The 11,438-nt window shown below is 30.8% G+C and overlaps 2 long non-coding RNA genes across 2 annotated transcripts; one reads left to right on the top strand and one right to left on the bottom strand.

Annotated features, from left to right (window-relative positions):
- Window positions 1-327: 327 nt before the first annotated feature.
- LOC129002117 (uncharacterized) lies at window positions 328-1,628 on the bottom strand. The gene is made up of 3 exons (XR_008491539.1): window positions 1,543-1,628; window positions 1,135-1,213; window positions 328-514 (listed from the first exon to the last, which is right to left on the bottom strand). It is a non-coding gene; the product is annotated as an uncharacterized LOC129002117 (long non-coding RNA).
- Window positions 1,629-6,815: 5,187 nt separating this feature from the next.
- On the top strand, window positions 6,816-8,108 carry LOC129004131 (uncharacterized). Its single transcript, XR_008491677.1, has 3 exons — window positions 6,816-6,872; window positions 7,134-7,209; window positions 7,866-8,108. It is a non-coding gene; the product is annotated as an uncharacterized LOC129004131 (long non-coding RNA).
- Window positions 8,109-11,438: the final 3,330 nt, after the last annotated feature.

The following is an 11,438-nucleotide window of genomic DNA, read 5'->3' as shown; positions in this document are numbered from 1 at the left end:
AAATACAAACACCAAAAATTAGATTAATTTATAATAAGTTAGTTTTTTCCTCTCACATTGGTAATTTTCTGTTGAAGTATTAACAGACTTATACAAAATATGAATTATTTTTCTAAACTGAATACTTTAGTTCGTGTTAACCAATCCATCAATGACTCTCTTTATTTTTGTTGGCTAAACATAACGCCAACTACAAAAAATAAACAAATTGCGAAGACATTTAGAAACTGATGAAAAATACTGAAAATATATAAAAAAATGTTATTGTTATATCGATGGATTTGAAACACAACAGTAAAACAATGGAAATACAAAGAGTCTGGTTAAATGATTTTATTTTTCTGTTCACTCAAATAAACAGTTTTTCACAATTCTAAAACAAACTCATCTCTTCTCCAAAAAGCTAACGTTTATTTAAAATACGCATCCAACCAGGAGCAAGACCTGGCAACTCCCATTCTGAAGTTTCTACAATAACTTCCACAAGGCTTAACTACAAATCCGCAACAACAGACTGAAATAAAACATCAATCAGTTAGTCAGACAGTACCATGGAGTTGATAAATGTTTCAAACCATTTTAATATAATCAAAGAACATTCATGTTAGTTGTGGGAAATGTGAAAGTTACTTGATTGTGGTGGTGGACTATTAATCATCCTCATTTGTCACTTTCTGTTTACTTGTTTTATAAGGAACGAATCCTTTACTCTTTTGTATGAGAATAACAAAGCCATTTGGTTAGTGTCTATGTCCTCAACCTTTAAAAACCAAAAGAAAAACAAAAGAAATCTTATGGATAGTTTAATCCTTCAAACACATAATTGAACTTGATTCTTTCACATTTAATAATTAAATGTTGGATTTTATTAAACTTTTGTATATTTACAGTAAAGGGGTTTCTGTATTGTGGCATTTAAATACTGCCTGGCCAGCGTTTTTTTCGTTTTATAGTAATGATCACGTCAAACACGAACTTGTGTCACATTAATTAGGTGGATAACTAAAAGAGTACCTGTTCCTTCCTACATTAGTACATTTGCCTGTCTCAATTGGGTAAAGGGTTGTAAAAAGCCTCCATCGTAGTTTTATCATTACATTATCTACCTAAAGAACATTTATACAATAACCTTACCTGCTTCGGTCGTTGAAGAAAATATCATCATGCTGATTAATACCAGTAAAAACAAATGTATCAAGGCATTTTTCATATCCTGTAAATCAATGAATGCAGTTATTGTTAATAGGTATTATTAGGTATGTCCAATAATATATTATATTATTTCTTGTGTTTCACTTTGGAAAAGTTAGTCGTGTGTAAAATAATGTCTGGAAACCTCTACACACCTTCTCAAAATATACTAATTTAGTTGTTGAATATTTGATATATAGTAAAGAAACAGTACCTTTTAAGTTAATATTCATAAACGATCTAGATTGTAAAACAATAATAAAAAGAACCATAAAAATATATCTTGTGAAATATAACAGTTACTTTATAATGATATATAAACTAATAAAATATCAAATATGGATAATGTACCTGTAAACACTTCATGTCTGGTTGCAAACTAATGAATTTTATTGCAGCCCTATCGTAGTATCGCAAATATTAAATTAAAATCTTGTTTACAGCCAAGTAATAAATCAGTTGAACAATTAAGATTTTATTAACTGTTAATGAAAGGTTTTGCTGGTACTTACAAACAATTAAGGTATTGATGATTATAATAATATACAGCGGGATTTATACATTTCCACTATAGTAAAAAAAACTGCTGTTTTAAGTCATAGCTGTAGTGGGTTTTTCTTAATTATGAAAATTTAATGTTTTTGTAGTGCAGCTCTCTTCTAAAACAGGATTGGAGATTATCACTTTTAAATTTTATAAAACTGAAGGCCTGAAAACATTTTTGTAATTCAAAATCATAAAATGCTTTGATAAAACAGAAACAAAACTTAGTCTTGAAGATGTTATGTACTATACAGTCAGAATAACTGAAGTTAACAATTGTTAAAATGGCAAAGCTAAGATCAAATACCAAGAATTAAGAAGTTTCGTAATAATAAAAAATCATAGAATACATTGTGTTTATATAGGTGACACAATATATAATGACGAAAATACAATCCTCAAAAATTTAAACTACTGAACTAATTGGAAACACGGACTTACGCTGTGATGTTTTAATGAGTAATAATCCAAAATTAATTGAAAGTAATTGTACCTGAACCGATTGGGAAACTTGAATCCATTCCTACATTTGACTGCCAGATTCAAATGTAATTGTAAAGGTTTATGTAAATATATGGAAATAGGCATTCTAGGTTGGAATCTATTTAGAAGCTGTTGACGTCAGAGTAGGTTTGTACGGTTTTGAGATATTAACTGATAGAATCCTTAATGTAAATTTCCTTATAACAATTTTAACCCGTTATAAAAGAATCATTTGTAGTAAAATTACAAACAGCAGCTCGATTCGTCAGCTTATTTTACTCATTACCAAATCACCAACTTTTAACATTCGAATGCAATATCTCTTATTTACTCTTTGATGTATATCGTTCGAGCTGTTGACATCAAAAATAGGTTATATGCACTTATACTAACAAATATTACACACAGTTGAAATCATGTTGTTAAATAATAGTGGGAGCTAATAAAATATTATTTATATTTTCAGTTGGACAGAATCAGAACCAAAATCACTTTTAACAAATAATTGTATGGCTTATAAACATAAGTAAAATGAAGTCTGCAAATATATAACATTTTAAATTACCTCAATGTATACAATCATGAAGTGTAAAACCCCAGAAAACAATGTAAAAGTCCCTCGTAGGGAGGAGCAAAAATTTTAAAACCTTGTAACGTTACTATACGAATATATAATTGATGTTGATATTGTATTGATCATATTCATACCAAGTTTGTTGCCTCTAACCTAAACACTGTAATGAACAAGGTCTAAGATAACTCTTCCGTAACACTTAACAAGTATTTTGCCAGACACATAGCTAAATGTAAGAATTTTTTTTAAAAGTTACTTTTTTAAACGGTTGATGATTCTACTAAAATAGTGTTATGTAAATTAAACAATGTTGTGATTTTAAGTATGGGTTGTTTTTACATTCTGGATATTTTTGCTGCATTATTGGCAAAAGATTAGCATCCGTGACTTACTTATCCGAGAAGTTGTTTAGGTACTCGCATGAAATCTCACACTCGGCAAGCGTTCCACATAAACCATCATGCTCGTACCGTAAACACATACTTCCTGAACTTGCTACGCGTAATATACTGGAAAACTACGCGGCACATTGTCATGTTAATGTCAAACCTATGTTAACCTAGATTCAACCTATGTTGAAGCATTCATCCTTCGTGATGTATCTTTTTATTGGTTAACCACATTCGTCGACCTAAATACTTTGTTTTTGGAAAATAATATTTTTTATATTTCACAATAGCTTACATTATACAATTTTATATAGTGAAGATAATGATCCACCAAAAACGTGTTGCATCATGCAGATCATTAAAAGTATTTTACTATGTTTTGATCTAAAAAATCTATCAGCTCCTCATATATCAATTTCAGCCCTTCGCAAAAAATGTAGTATTGCTCTATTTTCATCGCTATTCATATTGAAATATATTTATGCAAGATATAACATGCATGGCCCCGCCAAGTTTACAAAACTTGTCGACTAAGACCAATGTTTAATCAGATTATTCAACATAGTCAAAAAGATTTTCCAAAGCCGATCTGTTTTACAGACAACACAAAACGGATATCGACACTGAACAGAAAGTTTGAGTAAAAACTGCAACAATTTCAACTAGTTAAATGTGTATTGAAACAACGGATCTAGATTAATTATGTTATATTGTTGTCTGTTATTTTTTTTCCTTATTTTGATAGCCACGTCTAGAGGAAAGTATTTTATTGTTGGATAAAATAGACTTTTACTTTATTGTTTAATCTTCGCTCATTCCGCCAACTATTTTCCATTTTAATAGGTACATAATACAAAGGACTCAAAACACAATATTAATAAGGGAATAAGATGTATCTAGTTGTAAATATAATTTCCTCAAGGTTATGTGGTAATATTCAATTACCATGTAAACGAGGTTGTTTGAATTCATTGGATGAAATTGAATTTGTTATGGACGATAACCGAAGACTAGACAAGCAAATACGTACATATAAATTATTTATAATAATTATTTATACATTATTAATGTTAATTTTAATGTAAGCCATCTATACTGAAAATTACGTTTTCAGAAACCCCAATATGTGATATAGTAGGGTATTATTTTTATTCATTACGAAATCTAATCTGTCATATTTTTATTAAAACAATCATAAAAAGTATAAAAACAGGGAATCCTATCCTTACACGCTTTTTAATTGTGAATAACAATTTTCCAGGTTTGCTTAAAGCTTTTACAACAAGATAGTAAAATGTGTGAGTTTGTAGGTTTAAATATTTATTTGAAATAAACTAATTTAGTGATGTGAAATTATTTGTTTCTTAGGGTAATACATCCAAACAACGAATAGTTTTACTGAAAACTCTAACTTCTAATAAATGAATGTTGCTTATAGTTAACATAAAGAATATTGTTGCTGCAACGTTATAAATGCTAAAAGTGTGGTATGTCAAATTTGTTACGATACATATTATGGAAATATGTTGTGTTTATGTATTTTTAATGTTAATCAATAAATTATTTTATGAAACTTATTAGGTTTACAGTACGTTACTGTAGTGTAAGTTCTTATGAAGGTAATAACGTTGATCTATTTGTTTATTTTTAATAGTGTTAAGAGAATAATATGCTATAAAATAAGCATTGCCATGTTTTGCATTTATAAACCAAATGTGTTTCTTTATCTTTAAGGGACAAAAACGACATAGGGTAGTTAAAACCCAAACGTAAAATCTAGATCAATTGGAACTAGTAAGTGGTAAAATAACAACTTCTACCTTTCTATACTGAGATAGGGCGTAACAACTTAATAATTATACCTACAAATAATATATTTACTATAGATGACAAAAAGAAAAACATGTATATATTTTCTTATAATAAGGTAGGATAATATTTTTACTGGAAGGTATTGGAGCTGGGATAGGCAATAATCCAAAGAAAGCCGGTTTGAAATAAATATCAGTTCCATTGACATGGAAATCTAAAGGGAATATTGGGTCTTGTACCTCTGTTTTATGGTTATTATGAATCAATACCTATTGTGTGGGTAGAGAAGACAATGTATGTAGTTATATCGGATTACAAACAATAGGGAAAAGGCTCATGTGAATAGTGTAGATTTATTTAATTGTTTAGTTCATTTCACATTTTTATGAGATTAATCTGGTTCTGTGTCAACATTAAAGAGTTTATGTCACACAGTAGTTAATTAAAGTTATTTTTAAAAATATTATCAACAACAACAAAATTATATCGTTTAGCTTCCAGTTGATAACAAGGTTTATTATATAAGATTTTTATAAGTAAAATGTGAAGTAGACAGGTCTGTATTAGTGGCCAGTTTAACTTAGAATCCGAATCACAGCCTTGTAATTTACAAATTGGTCTAATCATCAGGATAGTACTGTGGATAGACGTAGTACCATATACAAATTGAATAAATATAGTCCGTCAGCTGTGCTGCAGTTAGCATAAGTTCTGGCGTCCACAGCTAGGTTCGCCGTGTAGTTACGGCGCACATCGCTGCAGCGTCTGCTGGTCGCAAACGGATCCTGCGTTCCTCGCCTGCAGAGGTGTGCACCGTAACTACATGGCACTCCTAGCGGTGGGCGCCGGAACCTTCTTTTGACAGTCTATATTTATTCTATTTGTCTATGACAGTACTCACTAGTAGGACGTTAATCCACTCCAGAGGGTATCGCATACACAGATCATGCCTATAATTATCCCCAATTCGTGACTTCCAAGTAGCCGTCATTATATTATATAGTAGCGTTCGTATAGTAACATTAGATAATACAACTTAGGCTCCTTTATACGAGGGATTTTAAATAGTTTACTAAGGTTTTACACTTTATAAACAAACATAAAATGTGTACATTGGGGTAATTTAACATTTTATGAATTTGAAGACTTCATTTCATTTATTCTTTAAATTCTTTTGATTATTACTCATTAATACTTTCACATATTAAATTACTGTTTTTCAATCCTTAATAAGTTGAATATGTTAAATTTCTGACTATTGTATTTATGCCAAACTATTTCTATATTTTACTACCAATATAAATACACTATATTTAACTACACTATTATCATCCCTTATTTCTAAGTATTTTTTAAGATTTGACATTTTAACAATCATTAACGTAAGTCATTCTGACTGTATAGTACATAAAATGATCAACACTAACTATTGTTTCCGTGTTAGAAAAACGTTATTTTATTTAAATAATAACAGCATTTATTGCGTTTGAAATACTAATAAAATGATAAAATCCTTGGGTTTTAAAACTTCTAAACAACGATCATATGCAAACCCGTTTAAAAAACCCTTTTCTAAAAACGTAGTAAAACAAATTAAAATAATATTTAGAAAAAATGTCTTCGACTACAACTTGGAAAACAACAGTAAATTTGTACTTGAATTAACACACATATGTAGAAATCTCTCTCTAGTTCACTGTTTGCTTCATTGCCTAACTAATCTGAACCAGCAATACCTTCCATTGTACTCGTAATACGGTCAATAAAATGTTAATTGTAATAGGATTTACTACTTCATATTAAAGAATTAATTTTGTGCATTTCTGTGATAAAGCTGCTGTAAAGTTATTAGTTTGCAACCAGTCACGAAGCGCCTACAGGTAAATAATGATCCACATTATAGTAAGAAAAGTGTTTTTTTATTGAACACACTTTTGTTCTTAATTTTTTTTTATTTGTTCTAGATTCTTTTAAAATCTTAATCGCTTATGATTGTTCATTGAAAAAATTACTTTATTTGTAATTCCCATACAAAAAAAAATAATAATTTAAGAAATACTTCATTTAACATGTGTAGTCCATCAAAAAAAAAAAAGTATTCATGAAAAGTGTAATAATAAGGCTATTAATTTCTTTTACAGAGAATGGCAACTTTGATGAAATTGTTTCTTCTGTTGTTAGTTAGCATGATGTTACTTTCTTCAACGACTGAAGCAAGTAAGGGAGTTGTGAAATTTCCTCTATGTTTTTTACTATAGTAATAGAATTAAGATTCTGGCTTTTTCCACCACTTGGCCGAATTGAGACTTGCAAGTATACCAATGTAGGAAGGAAATTTATTATTTTAATATCCAGCTAATCAAAATAAGTGCACATAGGAGCGTGTTGAGCGTAAGCAATGCAAACCTAAACATGCTGGTTGTGTATTATTTAAATGGTACAGAAGAGGAATACATTTACTGTATATCTATAAAAACTCAATAAAAGCTAAAATTGGACTATCAAAGGTAAACTAACCAAGTTGAATTATGTCAATTATGATGATTAAATATATCATTCGTTAGATTTATTGTTTCTTGTATTCTTATAGTTTTTAATGTTTGTAAACATAGACTCTGTCTGTCTATTGTCTTTCTATTGACAATAATATTTAAGTCTTTTATTCAAGTATCTTGGTAAAAATTGTTTATACCATAAACTATATGCGAATATAGTTAAATAAGAGTAAATAAGAGTTAATAACGATTAACTGCCCACCACCTCAATCAAGTGATATATTAATAACAAACTTGACTTTTTAAAATTTTGAAACAATATGAAAATGTTTTTAACTCTATAATACTGCCTAACAAGGATTTCATGTTTTATTTCAGGTCCCTGTTGTTGCGGATTTACAACTGTAGCTTGTGGGACAATTTGCCAAGAATTTCCCACAAAGATAGGAAGTCCCTTACCCCACCCTTGTGACCCTTTTCGCCCGCGTTATACAAAATAAAAATCACGTAAGAATTAAGTTTAATAAAAACTGTTTGGTTAAATGAATAGAAAAATGAAATAATTTGCTACTCTTTTATTGTTGTGTACTAAAGTGTTTGAATTAAAAATATGTTTATGGATTTATAGTGTTTTTTTTTATTTCTCGGTGTTTTGCAATGTGGTTTTTGTTGTGGTTTCAGGTCAACACGAATAAAGAGTGCCGTTGGTGGATTGGTTTTCATTAATAGATTCAAATGAAGTATTCATATAAGTATGTTAAAACGACAAACAAAAATTAATCCTAAATCGTTGGCTTGATAACTTACCTGTAAAGGAGGAAACTAACCACCTCATCATAAATTTATCTAATCTTGGGTTAGTGTTGTTTCTCAATTAAAAATCTAACGCGTTTTGAACACATTTTATTCCAATAAGATATAACTAAAATAACCAACTTCTAAACTTATGAAGACCAAATGTCAAGAAACCTTCTGTCTGAAAGTAATTAGAGTTAAACTAAGGTGGAATTGACCAGAATCCGTATAAACTTGGTGTGGAATTTGACGATGAAGATATGACACGGATTAGGTATTAGCTAAAAGAAAACGGTTGAGCAGGAAAATCATGTTTTGTAGATATAAAAATTTTCTAAATAATAACCACTTAACATGTTTTTTGTATATTTACCGTCTTGTGAGTAACATTATAAGCGTTAATATATGTTTTAAGTGTTATAAGACGTTACTTTTATTTACTTTCCGTAGTCAATGGTATTAGTAAAATGTCAAGTAGGCAGGACTGTTAATTAATAGCCCATAATAGCAACTTAGCTAATTTACAAATTGGTCTAATCATCAGTATAGTACTGTGGATAGACGTAGTACCATAGTCAAATTATAGACCGTCAGCTGTGTTGCGGTTAGCACATGTTCTTGCGTCCACCGCTAGGTTTGCCGTGTAGTTACGGCATACACCGCTGCAGCGTCTGCTGGTCGCATACGGATCCTGCGTTCTTCACCTGCAGAGGTGTGCGCCGTAAATACACGGCACTCCTAGCGGTGGGCGCCGGAACCTTCCTTTGACAGTCTATGGTAGTACACACTAGTGCGGACGTTAATCCACTCCGGAGAGTATTGCATCCACAACTGACTCTCAAGTAGCTGTTTTAGCGAATTTGCCATATAGGGAATAAGCTATTACCGTAGTACTCATGGTAAGACCTGGACGCGGGACCGATTTTTTTTTCGTTTTGAGGTCCCTAGAGGCCAAAAACACCATCCGTTCGAATTCATATATATATATATATATATTTTTATATATTTATATATTTATATATTTATATATATATATATATATATATATATTTATATATATATATATTTATATATGTATATATGTGTGTCCGTCAGCACGATAACTCGAGCAAAAATGATCCGATTTTCATGAAATTTGGTACAAACGAGTAAAACCTACGTTTATTCGAACGAGTTCGCGATCCAGCATGATCGGACCATGGAAACGGGGGTTTACGGGGGGTTTTATGGGGTAAAAATAGGTTTTTCCCATTTTTGACCCAAAAAACATAAAATTTAGTAATTTCTTTCCAAACCATTTTGTAGAGCTTAAAAAACAAATAATTTAGTATATTGAAGCGTTATTATGCGCCTAATGGTTACGTTGAAAATTCCAAAAAATTGTAAATTTAAAATTCCCATGTTATTCTTATGGAGAATAAGTAAACTGAAGTAGTTTGCTTGTTTGTGAACATATTTTGATCAAATTTGGAAAATGTTTTAATTTCTTACTAACTATTCACATTTTACAAAAAAAAAACAAAAAAAAACAGCTTTACCCTCCCTGATGCAGCAAACCTAAGTACTTGTTAAACTAATTCTATTTAAATCAAGAGTAAATGTTATATTTTTAAGTAGACATTTCAGTGTAAATCCAATCAGTCAAATGGAAATTCGCTTAGTCTGCAGGTTTGCTGCGGCGGGGGTATTTACATTATATAGTTGCATTTGTATAGTAACGTTAATTAATACAACTTAGGCTCCTTTATACGAAGGATTTTAAATAGTTTACTAATGTTTTACACTAAGGCTCGTCCAAACCGAAGCGGGAAAGCGGCGGGAGCGATACGTGGCGGGAAAGAGGTAGCCCACACCGAAGCTGCAGGCAGCGGGAAGCGGGACGACTCCTCAGTTCATTTTCATCTTTATTACTCATTAGTTACAGAGTGGTTGTGTTAAGTGAATGTTTGTGTTTGTATTTTTAAATGTCTTATGTATTGTTTCCTCAATTTAATGGGTATTTTGATTTTTATAAAATTTGTGAAATATGTACAACTCACGCAAATATAACATAAATAAGCAAAAATGTGTAAGTTACTTTTCACCTTAACACCTAACTGGATACAAATAAACATATTCCACCAACTGTTCAATGAACAACGCACTGGAATCGTCCTCAGCCATATTATCTAACGTCTGGCACCAAATGAGCCATGTACCCATCGTACCCATGTGTTCCTACGGCACGAGCGGGAAAATCCAACATGTTTCAAACCGGCGGGACGATCGAACACGCTGCGGGACGGCGGGAGCGGTACCGCTCTAGTGTAGGTGCTCACTTCTAACACCACGTGTTTTAAAATCCCGCGCGGGAATTCGTCCCGCCACCTTCCCGCTCCCGCTTTCCCACTTCGGTTTGGACGGGCCTATAAACATACATAAAACGTGTACATTGGGGCAGTTTAACATGTTATGAATTTGAAGACTTAATTTGACTTATTATTTAAATCATACAATTCCAAATAGATCCATATCGAGGTTTTCTATTTACACATTTTTAAATAAACCTTTACAATTACATTAAAATTTGGCAGTCAAATACAGGAACACAACTAAGTATCCTTTGGTCCCTGTCAAATAGTTGTCATTTTTTTTTTTATATTACTGATTATTATCTTCACATCTTAAATTCGTGTTTCTTAATCCTCAATACAGTTGATTAAGTTGCGTGTTTGACTATTCTATTTCATGCCAAACTATTTCTATATTTTACTACCAATACACTATATTCAACTACACTTTTATCATCCCTTATTTCTTAGTATTTTTAAGGTTTGACTTTTTCACAATCATTAACGTAAGTCATTCTGACTGTATAGTACATAAAATTATCAACACTAACTATTGTTTCCGTGTTAGAAAAACGTTATTTTATTTAAATAATAACAGCATTTAAAGCGTTTGAAATACTAATAAAATGATAAAAGCCTTGAGTTTTAAAACTTCTAAACAACGATCATATGCAAACCCGTCTAAAAAAACCCCTTTTCTAAAAACTTAGTAAAAACAAATTAATGTCTTCCACAACAACTTGGAAAACAACAGTAAATTTGTACTTGAATTAACACACATATGTAGAAATCTCTCTTTAGTTAATTGTTTGCTTCATTGCCTAAC

The sequence above is a fragment of the Macrosteles quadrilineatus genome, unplaced genomic scaffold (genome assembly GCF_028750875.1).
Source record: "Macrosteles quadrilineatus isolate MER2022 unplaced genomic scaffold, UCM_ALF_1.0 Scaffold_9__3_contigs__length_116548681, whole genome shotgun sequence".
NCBI lineage: Eukaryota > Metazoa > Arthropoda > Insecta > Hemiptera > Cicadellidae > Macrosteles > Macrosteles quadrilineatus.
This window is presented reverse-complemented; position numbering and strand designations above follow the sequence as displayed.